Raw genomic sequence first — 15,839 nt, 5'->3', positions numbered from 1 at the left:
ATCCCTTTAGTTAACTCACACTTAACATTTTACATAATGGCAGCTGTCACAAACAGACAGATAGAGGAAACTTGTGCACTGGATATGCTGTAGTAGGTGACAGGAAAACCATAGAGGCCAACCCATTAGGACCTCCACATTTGGAGTCACAGAACTAATAGCACTTGAAAGAGCCTGTTAGATATTAGAAGATAAATCGGTAAAGAACACTGAATTCAGGTATGCCTTTGGGGTGGTCCATGACTTTGGGCTCTGTGGCACCTGAGAAACTTTTTGACAGCAGTAGGCACACCCATAGCACACACACCCTACATATACAAGGACTACTGATATCCATACAGTTATTGCTGCAGGGGTATCTGTCATCAAATGTCAAGCGCATACATATGACACTGACACAGTCTCTATGGGCGAGAAGAGCAGATGAGACTGCAAAGAGAGTGGCAGCTTCCCCTGTGATTCAAAACGAGGACTCAAATAAATTGCTGGCATTTCAAGCTCTCAGCACAAACAAACTAATCAGAATGCAATAAATTTGTTTCACACAAGAAAATGCCCTCTGGAAGATGACAAGATGCAATGGATTTATGGAAAGATTTAATGGGTAGGTTGGTATTTTCCAGGCTTAGCGAAAGTGGCGCATGGATTTGTGCATTTGGGTAAAGAAGGTATGTGTAGATTAGTTAAAACCTACTGGAATGCATCTATATTTTCCTCCCATGCTGGTAAGAAAGCTGCATCATGCCTTACTTGTTTGAGAAAGAACACAGGGAAGGCTATATCAACCTAACTGCCACACATCCCTCCAACAGATGGTCCTTTCCAGGTAATTCAGATTAATTTCATACAATTATCTTCTTTTAAAGTACATGTTGGTATGCATTGATGTGTTTTGTAACTGAGTAGGGGTAACTAATACAGCTGTAATTACCACTAAGAAAATCATGCAGGAATTTGTGTGTAGGTTTGGTATCCTCAATGTAATTGAGAGTGATCGGGGTACTCATTTCTTGGGTGTTGTTTTCAGACATGTGTAGATTTATGGGCTTTAAAAGCAAATTACACAATTCCTACAGGCCACAAGCCAGTGGGAAAGCAGAGAGAGATAACAGTACTATTAAGAACAAGTTGAGTGAAGTGGTGGCTGAGAGTGGGATAGCATGGCCACTACAACTGCACAGCATCAGAACCACTCCTAGACCACTTCTTAAACTGTCACTATTTTGGTCAACAACAGTACATTAAGGTAGATCCGAAGGATAATTTTAAGTGTAATAGTGAATTGTACTTCTAAAATCTCATTAAAATGAGCAAACAGCTGAGACAGCAACAGAAAGGTTTAAAACTGCATTCTCCAGATATGCAAAGAACTAACTGTGATGATTTTGAGCCTGGAGAATATGTAATAATCCAAAATTATTTACGCTCAGATTGTCTAGTAGACTGTTGGGAAGGGCCATATCTACTGTTGATAACCAGCATCACATCCTTGAACGTAGCAGAGAGAGACACTTGGATACATTCCACTCCATGAAGAAGGGTCAATAATGCAGAAGAGGTTCGGGATGAGGGAAAATTCAATAAAACAACATCATCACTCATGAGCCTGTTTCTTGAATTGCAGTGAGAGTAGCCTGATCCAAAAATGGACTGATTCTATTAACCCTCCATGGAGCATTCATTTTTATCGTTTTCATTTTTACTGTTTTCAGTAGTGACATTACAAGTGAAGTCATTCCTTAGTGTAGATGTTTGTAAAAGTTGCATTTTACCTCTGGAGATAAATAAAGCTGCCAGAAACAGTGGTTGTCAATGATATGGTAAGTCCATATTTTCAGCTTGTCGCTATCACACTTATCGCAATTTTTTAGTCAATGAAAACTTTGTTGGCATAGTCAGTGCCGATAAATCCTACCACACCCATCAATACCGATGACCCTAATGTAATCATTGACCATAAAATGGATGAGATCTTACTTTCTAAAAGGGGAGTTTTTGTAGAGCTCATAATCTTTCTCTTTCTGCAGAGGGGGACAGTTAGTAAGTTGGATCTCATGGTTATATCCTGTAATTGGGTGAAGAAAATAGTGTTAGCTGTGAGTAAGCTCCTTATTCTTATATTTAGTGTCCTGTTAAAAATGTATACATTTTACAGGTGTGTTCCTGCTGTGTTGAAGTGTGGAAAAAGAATAACCATGGTAACTTCTGAAAGTAATACCACTGAAAGTTGAGCTATGGTACTGATGAGGGTTACCATCATGGAAACAGGGATCCTACATTATCATCCCACATTACAGGGTATGATGTGATAGTTGATATAGACTATGAAAGGGTGAACTGTTATAGATAAATTAAAATTTCAGTCAAATAAATGAATCTGAATTGCTTATAAATTGTTTTGCCTGCGGTAACATGATTGCAGTTCAACAAGACCAGGAATTGCATATCACCGCAAATTTTGTAATGTATAATTGCTTCTCTGAGGACAATGAGAGTTGCTCTCCTTTGAAGGGGGTATATCTCAATAATAATCAATACCAATGCATTAAAAACTTTAGATATACCTAAACTGTACCAATATTCATTCACTGAGTCTTTGTCCAGATTCAACATTATCTTGGGATGTCAAACATTGTTTATTGCCAATCACTGTTCTAAGTTCAACATTGCATAGGTTAGTAAACAATTCTCCTTGTCCATGTCTGTTCTATATTCACTAGTTCTTATCCTAAATTCAACCTTGAAGTAATGACCATTGTGCTTGTGTGTGCAAGAACTATTGGAATGACAAACAAGTCTCCTCACATAGATTGCCAAATCTTAGCCTTATGACATATAAAGTTGCCTAATACAGAGTGGGAACCCGAAGCCAAAGATATACACATTCAAGAGGGTCCTGATTCCAACAAAGAGAGACTCTATCCACTAATTAACCACCGTGTTCTTGGAAGGTGCTGACCGACAGGAGAATGACCTGTGCACCTGAAACCTGATGTTGGCAATAACGTAAGCTATGACCTTATCCCTGTGAATATATTGTACTACTCTGACCCGTTGGATAGCAGAGTATCCCAGAGACACTCCTGCACTAGACTAGTCCTGCATGCTAGTCTAGGAAGTATGTTGTTCTGTTGGTTTTTTTCCCATTTTCCTGCATCTGATTATTAAAATCTGTTTGTTTTGAGTGTGCCATCCCCTCACATCTTAAGCTATTTAAGCCACAGTGATTGAGTCTTTAATAATATATAGGATATTTATTAGATTTTATATATATATATATATATATATATATATATATATATATATATATATATATATATATATATAATCACCAACTCTCATTATGAAGAAAGGACTGACCCTGGAAGTTTAAGTACAGTAGTGAGTGTTTGTATTGTGTCCAGACACATTCCTTTAAAGCTAATTCTTTGTAATACTGCACTAAAACTGCCAATAACTTCTACATCTAGGGTAAAGATACAGAGAGGGATATTTGTTCCATTTGGCCCAACTATTAAATTGACGATGCACCTGACATTGTCTGATGCTACTTGGCTAAGGATGAACCCCACCTGTTCTCAAACTAACGTGCTAAAACAACTTCTATATAGGGCCATGGTACAGATCATCTTAGCTATTAAATTCACAATGTGTCTGACATTGTCTAAGGTAACTCGGTTAAGAATGAAGTCCACCTAAGGACAAATGTATAAAGCCTTCTAAAAAGGAAAAGTAGAGGTGTTGCCCATGGCAACCAATCATATTCTAGCGGGCATTTTCTAGAATGTACTAGATAAATGGTAGCTAGAATCGTATTGTTTGCTATGGGCAACACCTCCAAATTTCCTTTTAAGAAGGTTTGATAAATGTACTCTCTAGTCTCCATTCAACATGCTAAAAACAACTCATCAACAGAGACCATCTGGCCCTGAAACCTTGTAAGCCTTCAGGCCCTTTAAATGCATAGTTACCTTTTTACCTATCTCACTTTCTTGTTCTTACTGCAGCTGCATCATCTGTCAACGCCAGGAGATTGCATATATCTAGATAAGATTGGATCTATGAATTAGGCACTTAGCTTCCAGGTGTATACAGATGTGTGTAAGAGTCACTGCAGGTTTTTTTAATCGTTTCCAGGTTTGATGTCACCATATTTTCCCTAGCTCTTATATTGAACAGATTATTGACAGATTACTGTGCTTTCAACTGGGATGCTTGAAGTTTTTACAGCTTTTTATCATAACTGTAAAATATGTTATAAGTCCACCTCAGAGTTATCTCCATTTGTCAATAGAATTCTGAGGAGAGGTTAATCTAGATTTTTTTAATACATGTTGTAAACTGATAAAAAGTTCTGGTCTGTTTTTCTTCCAGCAAACATACCTTGTTTATGAAACTTTGGTGCAATCTTTATTACATGTCCCCATATGCATGCCTTATGGGCACTCAAAACGAATGCATAACTCAGACTCAATATTCACAACATTCTTTTTATCAATCATTAAGGATTTATCGGGTGTCATAGAGTAGCTCCTGTGAGAGACCAAGGAGGCAAAGTATGCAATAACCATATCATGCTCTGATCATACATTGGTGATACTTTTGCTACAGTTCAAGTATTTATAATAGTTCTAATGCCGTGTATCAAGCTTATGCCAAATTAAACACTGGGCTTATAAAAATATCTTATTGCTAAACTAACCGAAAAGTTAGTCTCCAGCAGTCAGACTATGTCCTGGCTGTTTACTGTAATTCAGGAAGGCCATTTTCGATTTATGGGGACATTTAATCCCTTTAAATACTGACAAATTATAATAAAATCCTTTATAATCAGAATAATTACAATTCTGCTGCTGCCCTTTTACATGTTTAAATTTTACCTTGCTAAAGATTTAGCATAATGTAACAATGGAGACACATGTCAACAGAACCAGGGTCTCAGAATGACTGAAATTATCACAATAAAACCCTATTATACTCTGTTTCACAATAAATAACCAATCGTCTTATTTTCCATCATCACAACATTAAAACCACCTAATATTGTGTAGGTCCATCTTGTGCCACCAAAGCACCTCTTGCATGGCCTCTGAAGGTGTCCTATGATATCTGGCACCAAGACGTTAGCAGCAGATCCTTTACGTTCTGTAAGCACATCTCACAGATGCTTGATTGGTTTGAGATCTGAGAAATTTGGAGGCCAAGTCAACAACTTGAACTCTTTGTCATGTTCCTCAAACCATTCCTGAAACAGTTTTTGCAGTGTTTCAGGGTGCACTATCCTGCTGAAAGAGGTCACTGCCATCAGGGAATAATGTTGCCATGAAGAGGTGTACTTGGTCTGCAATGTTTAGGTAAGTGGTATGTGTCTGAGTATCATCCACATGAATGCCAGGGCCCAAGGTTTCCCAGCAGAACATTGCCCAGAGCATCACACTGCCTCTGCCCGCTTGCCTTCTTTCCATAGTGCATCTTGGTGCCATCTCTTCCCCAGGTAAACGATACACATGCACCCAACTGTCCACATGATGTAAAAGAAAACATGATTCATCAAACCAGGCCACCTTCTTCCATTGCTCCAAAGTCCAGTTCTGTAGCTTATGTGCCCATTGTAGGTGCTTTCAGAGGTAGACGGGTGAGCAGGGGCACCCTGACTGGTCTGCAGCTACACAGCCCAATACGCAGCAAACTGAGATGCACTGTGTGTTCTGACACCTTTCTATCACAGCCAGCATTAACTTTTTAAGCAATATATGCTATTGTAGCTCTTCTGTGGGATTAGACCAGGCGGTCTAGCCATCGCTCCCCACACGCGTCAATGAGTCTTGGGCGCCCAAGATCCCGTCACCGGTTTACCAGTTGTCCTTCCATGTATTACTTTTGGTACATGGAAGGACAACTGTTTACTGGGAACACCTTGCCCTTTTGGAGATGCTCTGACCCAGTCGTCTAGCCATCACAATTTGGCCCTTGTCAAAGTCCCTCAGATCTTTACACTTTCCCATTTTTCCTGCTTCTAACACATCAACTTTAAGAAGTGACTGTTCACTCGCTGCCTAATATATTCCACCCCTTGTCAGGTGCAATTTGTAATGAGATAATGTTATTCACTTCACTTGTCAGTGGTTTTAATGATATGGCTGATTGGAGTATATACTCTCTAGTAGATATATACTCTCTGCTGAGTCTACACCTACAGGAGGCAGGTTTATGCAGTTCTTGCATATGCCCAGCCCCCATCTCCACATCATATGGTAGCTGGCTCATGTCCTTGTAATTTCAAGAGCAGTGAAATGATGCTCATGATGCAGTGAAGGGACAGCAATTGTGTAAATAATAATATATAAAAAACACTATTTAAATATAATAAGGCTTATTTATTATACTAAAATTGCTCAAAAGTACAAATATGTACTAAAATCATACAAGTTAAAAATCATTCATTATGGATCATCCACTAATACTGCAGTTGGGTGCAAAATTAGCTATGAACCTCAGCAACCAGACAGTTACAATATGCACATTTTAATTGAAAATGTATTTCTTACAGCACATAGTTTCTCCAAAGCCTTTAGCTAACATCCTTTTGAAAGAATTCTTCCTTTATAGTGTATTTCATCTACCATAAACCTGTAACATTTACAAAAATATAAAAGTAAAATGCACTAGGTTCATACATATTTCTAAGACGTAAATGTTCATAAAACAGTTATTTCCATATAAAACGTACCTACTAGAAGCAAATCCCTTACAGAATTATTTAAAAGAGCATTTCAATATTTTACAGTACAGCCACTATATAAACATGGGTTTTAAAGAAGAGCAGCAAAGTTGTGTTCATTCTGATTGTAAGTTAGGACAACAGGAAAGGTTTCGTTATTTAAAATACAAAGTTACGCATCTAACTCATAGTTTTCCACTATAAGGTATGTATATAAAATGCTCCTTAAAGGACTTGTGTTACATCTAGATCAATCAACAAATACGTATCTGTACCACAAATGTCCTGCCTTGTTTGTCACTGAAGATATCACTATATTATAAACCAGAGAATTTGGGAAGTTAATACATACAGTTTTGTAATCCCAAGTAAATTTGTATTTGACCTTGCAAGCTAAAACTGGCTATAGTAGCTTGTCTGAGCAGTTGTACCTGCCGTATGTGTGTGTGTGTGGCCTAATCTCAAGAACACTCCCCCTACATCAACAATCAGTAGCACCATCTAGCAATAATCATCATACATGGGTAACAGTTAGTGTTAGCAATGGTGTTTCTTTCCTGGAAATTATTTACAGCATATCAGTGACAATCCCTTGTATATTATTTACCCAGTGGAAAATTCTAATTTCTAAATACAAATCAGACATATTACCTAAATCCCTAAAACTATTGTATTTTATGACTCATCATTTGAAATCCTTTACTCTGAAAACCTTAAAGTCCTTGTTTTCTAGAAAGGTGGGTTAAACATTTCACTATTCTGGATCAGGGCCTGTTATCCAATAGGCTGACTAGCCTGTAGCCTAGAGCCTCAGGGGTATATTTACTAAACTGCAGGTTTTGGAGATCAATCAGATTCTAACATATATTTAGTACATTCTACAAAATCACAGCTAGAGTCTGATTGGTTGCTACAGGCAGCATCTCCAATTTTTCAAACCCGCAGTTCAGTAAATTTACTTATATGGGTTTTTTTGGGGGTGGGGTTTCACAACATTTTTGGAGATAGTAAGTTTTTAACCTTGACATATACCATGGTAAAGCCTGCAGAGACAATGGGCCTCATACATAAAGGAAAGGAGAGTAAAAAAATGGGTAACTTTGAACCTTGGCCAAACCATGTTGCAATGCAAGGGGTGCAAAGTAGTTTATTACTTTGCACATGAGGAAAATGGCTTTTTTTTCAGGTAGCATACAAACAGTTGATATCTTTTTTTACACTAACATTAAGTTGATCTAGGACATGCTCTACCCCAATTATAAATCTGTCCTCACATTTTAAATTTACCTCCCCCTCCAATACAACATGGTTATGCCAAGGTTCAAAGTTACTAATTTTTTTTGCATTCCTTTCCTTAATGAATCAGGCCCAATGAGTCATCCTTGACCGGACGCTTAAGGATAAGCGAGTAGGAGAGTCAAGGAAGGGGATGGGCGTAGAAGTGACGGCCCCCAGCTTCACATCTTCACCCTGGGTAACACTCGCTCATGCCTCTGTTATGCTATACAGTTCTGATTTTAATGAAAATGAAATGAGTGACAAAGATTGCCCGTGATCCGTTTAAAAAGCCAAGTGAAACTGAGTTTTGAAAATACGGAACATAAACATTGGTGGGGGAGGATGTAAAGTGAACTGCGTTTTACATTAAAGATGAGTTTGTCTTTAGCTACAGCATATTAGCTTGGTCCTGTTCTGGATCTGTGAGGGTATAAAACAATTAATGGTTATTAAGATGTACAAATATGTGTGTGGGAAATGCCTTAAAAACTATACTTCGGATACAGGACTACGCTTTGAAGAAAAAAAAACAAATGCTTCTTATGGAACAGACAGTAGCAGGATGCCAGACTGAAGGAAACAGCTGGCAGGAAAATCATGTAATGCTGAACAGAGGATGTGGCCTTATATGTATATTTGCTGAGCTAAAGAGATTTCCTTATATGTCCTTGTCGTTAACCAGTTAATGCTGGACTCTATGTATAAATAAAGGGTCAGCTTGCATAGACCCTCAGAGCTGATTTTGAAACTGCAATACCTTGTTTGTGTTTCATATCTCCACTTTGCTGTCGACGGCAAAATACCACATAGGTAATCAGGTTATCAGAGATTGAAAGTAGGGGCACCAAGCCTCGGTACTCCGACAGATCATTAAACTTGTACTGTCCACATACTATATTACAAGTAGTTGAGTTGCACTTACTCCATTTGAAACCATTATTATTTTGAGATTATGCCTTAAAGGGTTGTAACTTATATTACATTATGCTCCAATTAGCTGTTGACCATCGCTTTAACCTGATTGCTCTTCGCAATCATTTATTTATCATGTATGAAGACATTAACGCTGAGTTTATAATTTTATGCAATATTGCTTTATATTCCCCATGTGAACATGCTAATAGATTGCAGTTTAGTCAAGTTTATGTAAATGAGTTTTAATATGAACTCAAATGTGATAGTGCAATTAATTTTTAAAATAATGTAACTCATGGCATACAGTAGCTCAAAATTCCCACAAAATTTAAAGATATCTCATTACAAATTATAACCATGAGGATCTGTATCCTTTCTGAAATGATTGTAGCTCTGCATAATAGGAGCAAAATGGTGCTGGCTGTATGTTAAAAAAAAATATTAGTCATTAATATGGTTAAAGATTAAAATAAAAGGAAAGGTAAACATAAAAGACACAGCAATTGCTATAGAGTTATGAAGTTATGAAAATAGCTTGCCAGCCCTAAGGGAACTCTGACACAGCCTTATGTGGCTTAAGGCTAGGTACACACTGAAGAATTTTCCGACCAAAGTGCTATCTACAACAATTGTACCTACGACCGAAGGTCCGATCGGTCGGTCCATTCATGCCTACACACTATACATGTTTTAAATGATTTTTGCACGACCGACCGGGCAGCGATTCTTGACATCATCACAAATCATTCTGATTCCGTACACACTGAAACGATATCTAGCAGCATATGCAGCAATATGCCAAATAAATTTAAATCGCAGGGCAGAACATCACTGACAAAAACTCCCACAAACTCAGATTCAGGAAAAAGAAATACGTCATTGCCATGTTTCTATAACACATCTTTGTGTATAGTGTACTATCATTCCCTCGCTACTGAACATTAACAATTTTTTTTAATATAATGGATACTGTTGAACTACAGCAAGCTTGTGGTCTTTTGATACTTGCTATGACAAGAGGACTGCAAGCACAAACCCGGAGGGATAGAAGGAGAAAGAATCTGTCTTGTTGGACCAGAGACTGGTTCCAAAGGAGAGACTCATTCTCTCATATACCCCTGCTACCATATACCCCTGCTACAGAAGATACGGGACAACAACCCTGATGACTTCAGGGATTCCTGAGGATTAATGAACCCATATCCCAGGAATTACTCCAATTTATAACCCCCCTCATCCCGTTTAAGGTGACCCATACCTGCAGAGTAGAGACTGGTTGCTACCCTGACATTTTTGAGCACAGGAAAGAAACTGGCAGATCTCAAATACAGCACAGCAATTTCACCTCTGGGTTGGATCATATCTGAGACCTGTGACGCTATAATTCAAGTTCTGTGTGGACAGTATATGAAAGTTGGCAAAATAAATAATCTGTTGTTTTTTTTTAAAATATACTATTTTATTAAAATAGAAAGTATTGAAATTATGTAAAAACTGTGCAATACAATAAAAACAATTAAGGAATTCACAGCTGTTCATAGTGCAAAATTTCACTCTTTTCTATTGAGGATGCACTCCCTGTATACTGTCGCATACTTGTGCCTATAGGTGTGGAAGTCATGTATGGTTGTGGGGTAAGTTATTGTCCTTCCATGATGGGATGTTGCATGTGGAGTGGCCAAATTGTATATGATAGTGCTTGTCTGAAATGTCCTTGCTCCTGTGTGTGGTTGGATCTTGTTGAAACAGTGTCTGGCGCCAGATACTCCCTGGCTGTCCGGCAAATGATGTCATACACCAATCGTTCCATCTCTATGCACATTGGTCTAGTAGCACTTCTCATTTAGCTTGCAAGTGTTGCTCCTAGCAGATTAAAGTTGTCTTGTCAAGTTTTTTGTGATATCAAATGGTTGGCACACTCTACCATCTTTTCTGTTAGCGCATCACTATGCTCGAGATCATGTACTCTATTTTTTTTTGTTGGTACATTTGTGGTGTCCTGGCTGTCTAGTGTCAGCTAGCATGCGTAGTTGTACCATGTTACTCTGACACATCAGAGATTACTGCTTCAGTTAGGACAGCAGGCTGTATAATGAAAACAAAATGTAAAGTAGTGAGTATAACATTACATGCACGTACCAATTTAACATTTAATATTATTCTTTGTCTTTCAGTTTCCTGCAACGATAGAGCAATGGCAAGTTGTTGTTGAAGATTTTGAAAACCTTTGGAATTTTCCAAACTGTAACGGTGCCATTGATGGCAAACATGTTAGAATTATGCCACCCTCAAACAGTGGATCCTATTATTACAACTATAAAGGATTCTTCAGCATTATTCTAATGGGGATAGTGCATGCCAATTGTGAATTCCTATTTGTGAACATTGGAAAAAACGGGAAGGAGTTAGATAAAGGACGCTTTGGAGCAGACTTCCTTCCATGACAAAGTTAAAAACAATGAACTTAATTTACTATCACGAAGTGGTAGAAAATATGGACTAAACTTTTTATTTCTGGCAGATGAATCATTTGCGTTACACAATAATACCCACAACACAATCTGTCTTTCTTAGATGCAAAAGCCCCACTGTACACAGTACGCATGCCAATATGGACAACAATGTAGAAGTAGCGGAAGTTGTTGGGTTGACACCACTAGAGTCAGGGCAGACAAGAAATGGTAGTCACATGGCAAAATTAAACAGGGAGGCCTATGCCATGGCAGAATGACATTGTGTAATGTATGGACAGTATTGTATGCTTGCAAACTATATTGTGATAATTATTTAAAATAATAAAAATTTTAAGCATTTACAATGTTGTATGTTTCACTTACTGGTCCACTTGCCGGTATGACATCTGCTTGCAGTACTTCAGATGGGGAACTGCTATCCACCTCTATGGTGCAGGTGGACTGTCTAGCAATTTCCTCATCACGGGTAAAGCGAATGAGGTCAAAGTACCACGAGTTTGGCACACAGACATCCTCAGCAGCCGCCCCAGATATTTTGAAGGCCTCTATCTTCTTTAATTCTTTTTTGAACACAGTCCTAAGGTTCTGTATCTTCACCTTTGCCCACTCAGTATTTGCTCCAGGGTAACGTGGAAGGCATTCTTTCACAAGTTCTTCCATAGCCACACTCTTCTTCTGTCTGTTTGGGTGGTGTTTTGTTTTAGTTTTCCACAGGCAGGGATGGGATCTGTAGGATTCAATGAAGAACCTCATGAGCTCCTCATTTTGGTCTGATGCAATGGCAATATATTTTTTACAAAATAAAACCGTATATATTGTAGGGGCGCACGCAGAGTCTCCAGAAACCCCTCCCCTCCACTAACGAAGTGCCCCACATAGCGGCACCGTACTATATAGCAGCCGCGGCGCTGTCAAAGAAGCGTCCGCGGCGGTGCTGTATTGTATAGATCACCGCCGCGGACGCTTCTTTGATAGCGCCGCGGCTGCTGTATAGTACAGTGCTGCCAAAACGGAGCTGCTGCGCATACGCCAGCGTGTGCGCAGCAGCTCTCTCACTTTCCCCCCCCCTAAAAATCCTGCGTACGCCACTGTATTGTCATGTTTTAAAAAAAAAGAAAAAAGTTGGCAATATGAACATGTATCAATAATAAAAACACTGATACCAGCTCATTTACCATACATACCACAAAAAATATGTACCTTGCTGTAATAGCGATGAAAGCGGGTAAACCGTTTGTAGTATCCCTTCATATTCTACGGAAAGTTATGGGTAAATATTCTGACATATCAGTAAACATGAGGTTATTATACACAAACGAATGAACGTTCACCCACTATGCTCCATTCTGTACCTGTACTTGCCATGATTGGTCCATACCAACTGCAAACACCCATGTCTGTGTCTATAAAATTAGAGAGGAGCCAGTCTGGCTGCGGCGGTACGAGCAAGATGGTGGATGGTGGAACAGTGCAGGAGAAAATTGACAGAAGTGATGAAGGAGTGGACGAGTATGGAGATGGAGAGGAGGAAATGCAATTAACAGATATCAAAAGAACAATGCCAGTGAGCCCAAGGGAAATGGAGATGATGGTGAAAATGCTGAACCAGTACGACTATGATTGTCAAAAGAGAAAATACCAAAAAGTTAATCACCAAAAAGAAGTGATTATGCAAAAGCTCCTAAATCAAGTAAACTCAGCAAAAAAAGGACAAAATAACAAATACAAAAAGCGTGGTCCAACTTAAAATATAAAAAACAGTGGAGGCTTTTGAGAATCTGAAAAAACATTAAAAAAGTGAGTATTACAAGTGGTTATTACAAATGCTTAAAACACATTAGTGAATGGTGTTACTAATTTACGGTAAAAAATAACGATTAGTATGCTGAATACATTTTTTACATCTATTTACAGAAAGAAGAATGCACAATGAAGTGTGCAGTTAAAATGGAAGAAGCTGTAGTGTCTGTATAACAAGAACTAACACATGTAGAGATTGGAGAAATGAAAGTGGAACGTAAAGAAGGTAATTATAAATTAGTGTAAAACCTTAATACAACGTAAGGAGCACCTTGTTCCGCTATAGTAAAAAAAATGGCACCTATTTTACAGATGCTATGGACCAGCATCGCAGCATGCATGACAATACCCAAGAAGGATCCCAACATAAAGTGTTCCGTCATCATATCTGACGTAAGTTGAGAAAGATGCAACCAGCAGTAATATTTGTAGTCCTTACGATGATGGGAAAGGTGTGGTCAAGAAGATGGAAAGCTGGATGGATATTTTACAGAATTAGGGGCAAACATCAAAAATGTAAAGAATTGCCCGTATTCAATAGATGGTGGCAAACCTGTAGTGTGTGGAGGGTGTGAGAGCACTGTTTGGGGGAAATTCAGTAGGTCTATAACCTGTGTGATAGGTAAAGAGAGACTGCAGACTGCAATCGTGTGACCTCATACAGCAAACACCCAAAGCCACGGCAGCTGGGAGCGTGTTCGTGACATAATACTTTAATACAGTTCTATGTACATAGAGATTTTACTGTCTACAATATGTAAAATCAATACACATAAACATAAGAATATTATTATAATAATAAGCAATCAAATATAATGTCACATGTCACTTCAGGAAATAAAGACACTTGCATACAGCAACACAAAAATGTCATATGGAGCATGTAAAACAGGTTTACTATTGATTCCCCATTAAAAGCACATTATTCCCAGTTCCTTGACGTTCTGACAATGCACCACGTGGGAGAGGCAGAGATATCTTAAATTTACATACACACGCCCAGAAAGGAGTCGCTGTTTGAGGAACTATCAGCAGTTGGTTGACCAATTGGTTGTGATTTCCTACATTGCAGGATCGGAAGGTGGTTGGAATAAGATTTTTAAACAGAATTAGCAATGAAATAAAATGATGATCAGTACTTAGGTATCACTCTCGTTCATCTCGTCATTTATCAGGTGTTTTACCCGGTGATTGGCTGCAAAATCTCTAGTGTGTACCTAACTCTTTGGGGTAGGTTTATCAAACCTTCTAAAAAGGAAAAGTGGAGGTGTTGCCTATAGCAAATAATCAGATTCTAGTTCTCATTTTCTAGAGTGTATTAGATAAATGATAGCTAGATCTGACTGATTGCTATGGGCAACAACTGGGCAAAGAAAATTGGTGTAAAATCTGTTAAATTATAAAATGAAGGCAAAGTCTAAAAACACTTTAAGTAATATAAAGAAACAAATACACAAATACACATGGGAATTTGCAATTGACCCAATTGTTTAAAATAAAATGTTAGCTTGAGCAATGCAAACTAATGATCTATATGACTTATAAAGAGCTATAATGAATATGCTTTTTTACTTTTAAACTATTTTTTTTAAACCAGGGGAGACCTTCAGGGATCATAAAAGAGACTCAAATAGGTATCCCATATTTTTAATACTAATATATTTAATGGATACTAGATCTACTAGTTGATACCAGTTACTGTTAGATCCATGTTAGCCGGGACTGCCGATTCTATCTTATGGCTACTCAGCTTTCTACCATAACTAATGGGGGATTGAATAAATAGCTGCTCACTAGGCAAGCTGTGGCTAACGAGCAAACAATAGAAGAAGTGTTCTCAGACATTTCTACTTTAAAAAGGCACTCTACCTTATGGTAAAAAAATTAGAATCTAATCTTTGATATTATCAAGGACTTAGAAAATGGGTTCAGGCCCAGCAATCTAGAGCACTTACAATATACTTACAAAGGGCATAATTTGCTTGAATTTATTACCAAACAACTGTTACAACTTCTCAACATCCCCATTACAGATGGTGCATTTTCCATGATGTGATGAACCGGGTGCAAATGCAACCAAATTTTTTTTTTTTTACATGCAGAGAAATACTGTCATATTTGCATGTAGCACAGAAATACTGAGCAAGTTTATTTACGTTTCAAATTAGAGTTGAGCTAAAACATGCACCCTCCCATGTCTAAATATGTTCACACATTTTACATTTGCCACCACTGTAAGGCAACATGGTTTTGCCTTCTAGATGCATTTACTCCTAACTTTATAGGACATCCTTTGTGTGAGAACCCAGACTTGTGCAGGCTGCTACTTCTAGATGTGAAGATCAAGGCAGAGCTTACTTTCATCTGGGCTAGCCAACAGTTTTAATAATTGCATAAAAAAAGGCTAATATGGTTTATTATGGTGGAGATGCATTAGTTATCCCAGTTGCAGGGCTATAACTTCTTGTATTTTGTAAAAATTTTCTATAACTCTGAGTAAGTGATGTCCCCACTAAAGGTCACCTCCTGAGATGCTTATATTATTTAAGTAAAGTAATTAAGTATTAACCCCTATCAAAAAGAAATATATTTCCTAAAAGAGACCAACCGTACAACTTTAGAACATCAGAAATTGCTTAGCTGAGGTTGGA

Source organism: Mixophyes fleayi, chromosome 1 (assembly GCF_038048845.1).
Source record: "Mixophyes fleayi isolate aMixFle1 chromosome 1, aMixFle1.hap1, whole genome shotgun sequence".
NCBI lineage: Eukaryota > Metazoa > Chordata > Amphibia > Anura > Limnodynastidae > Mixophyes > Mixophyes fleayi.
The sequence above is the reverse complement of the archived record's forward strand: the minus strand, read 5'-3'. Positions refer to the sequence as shown.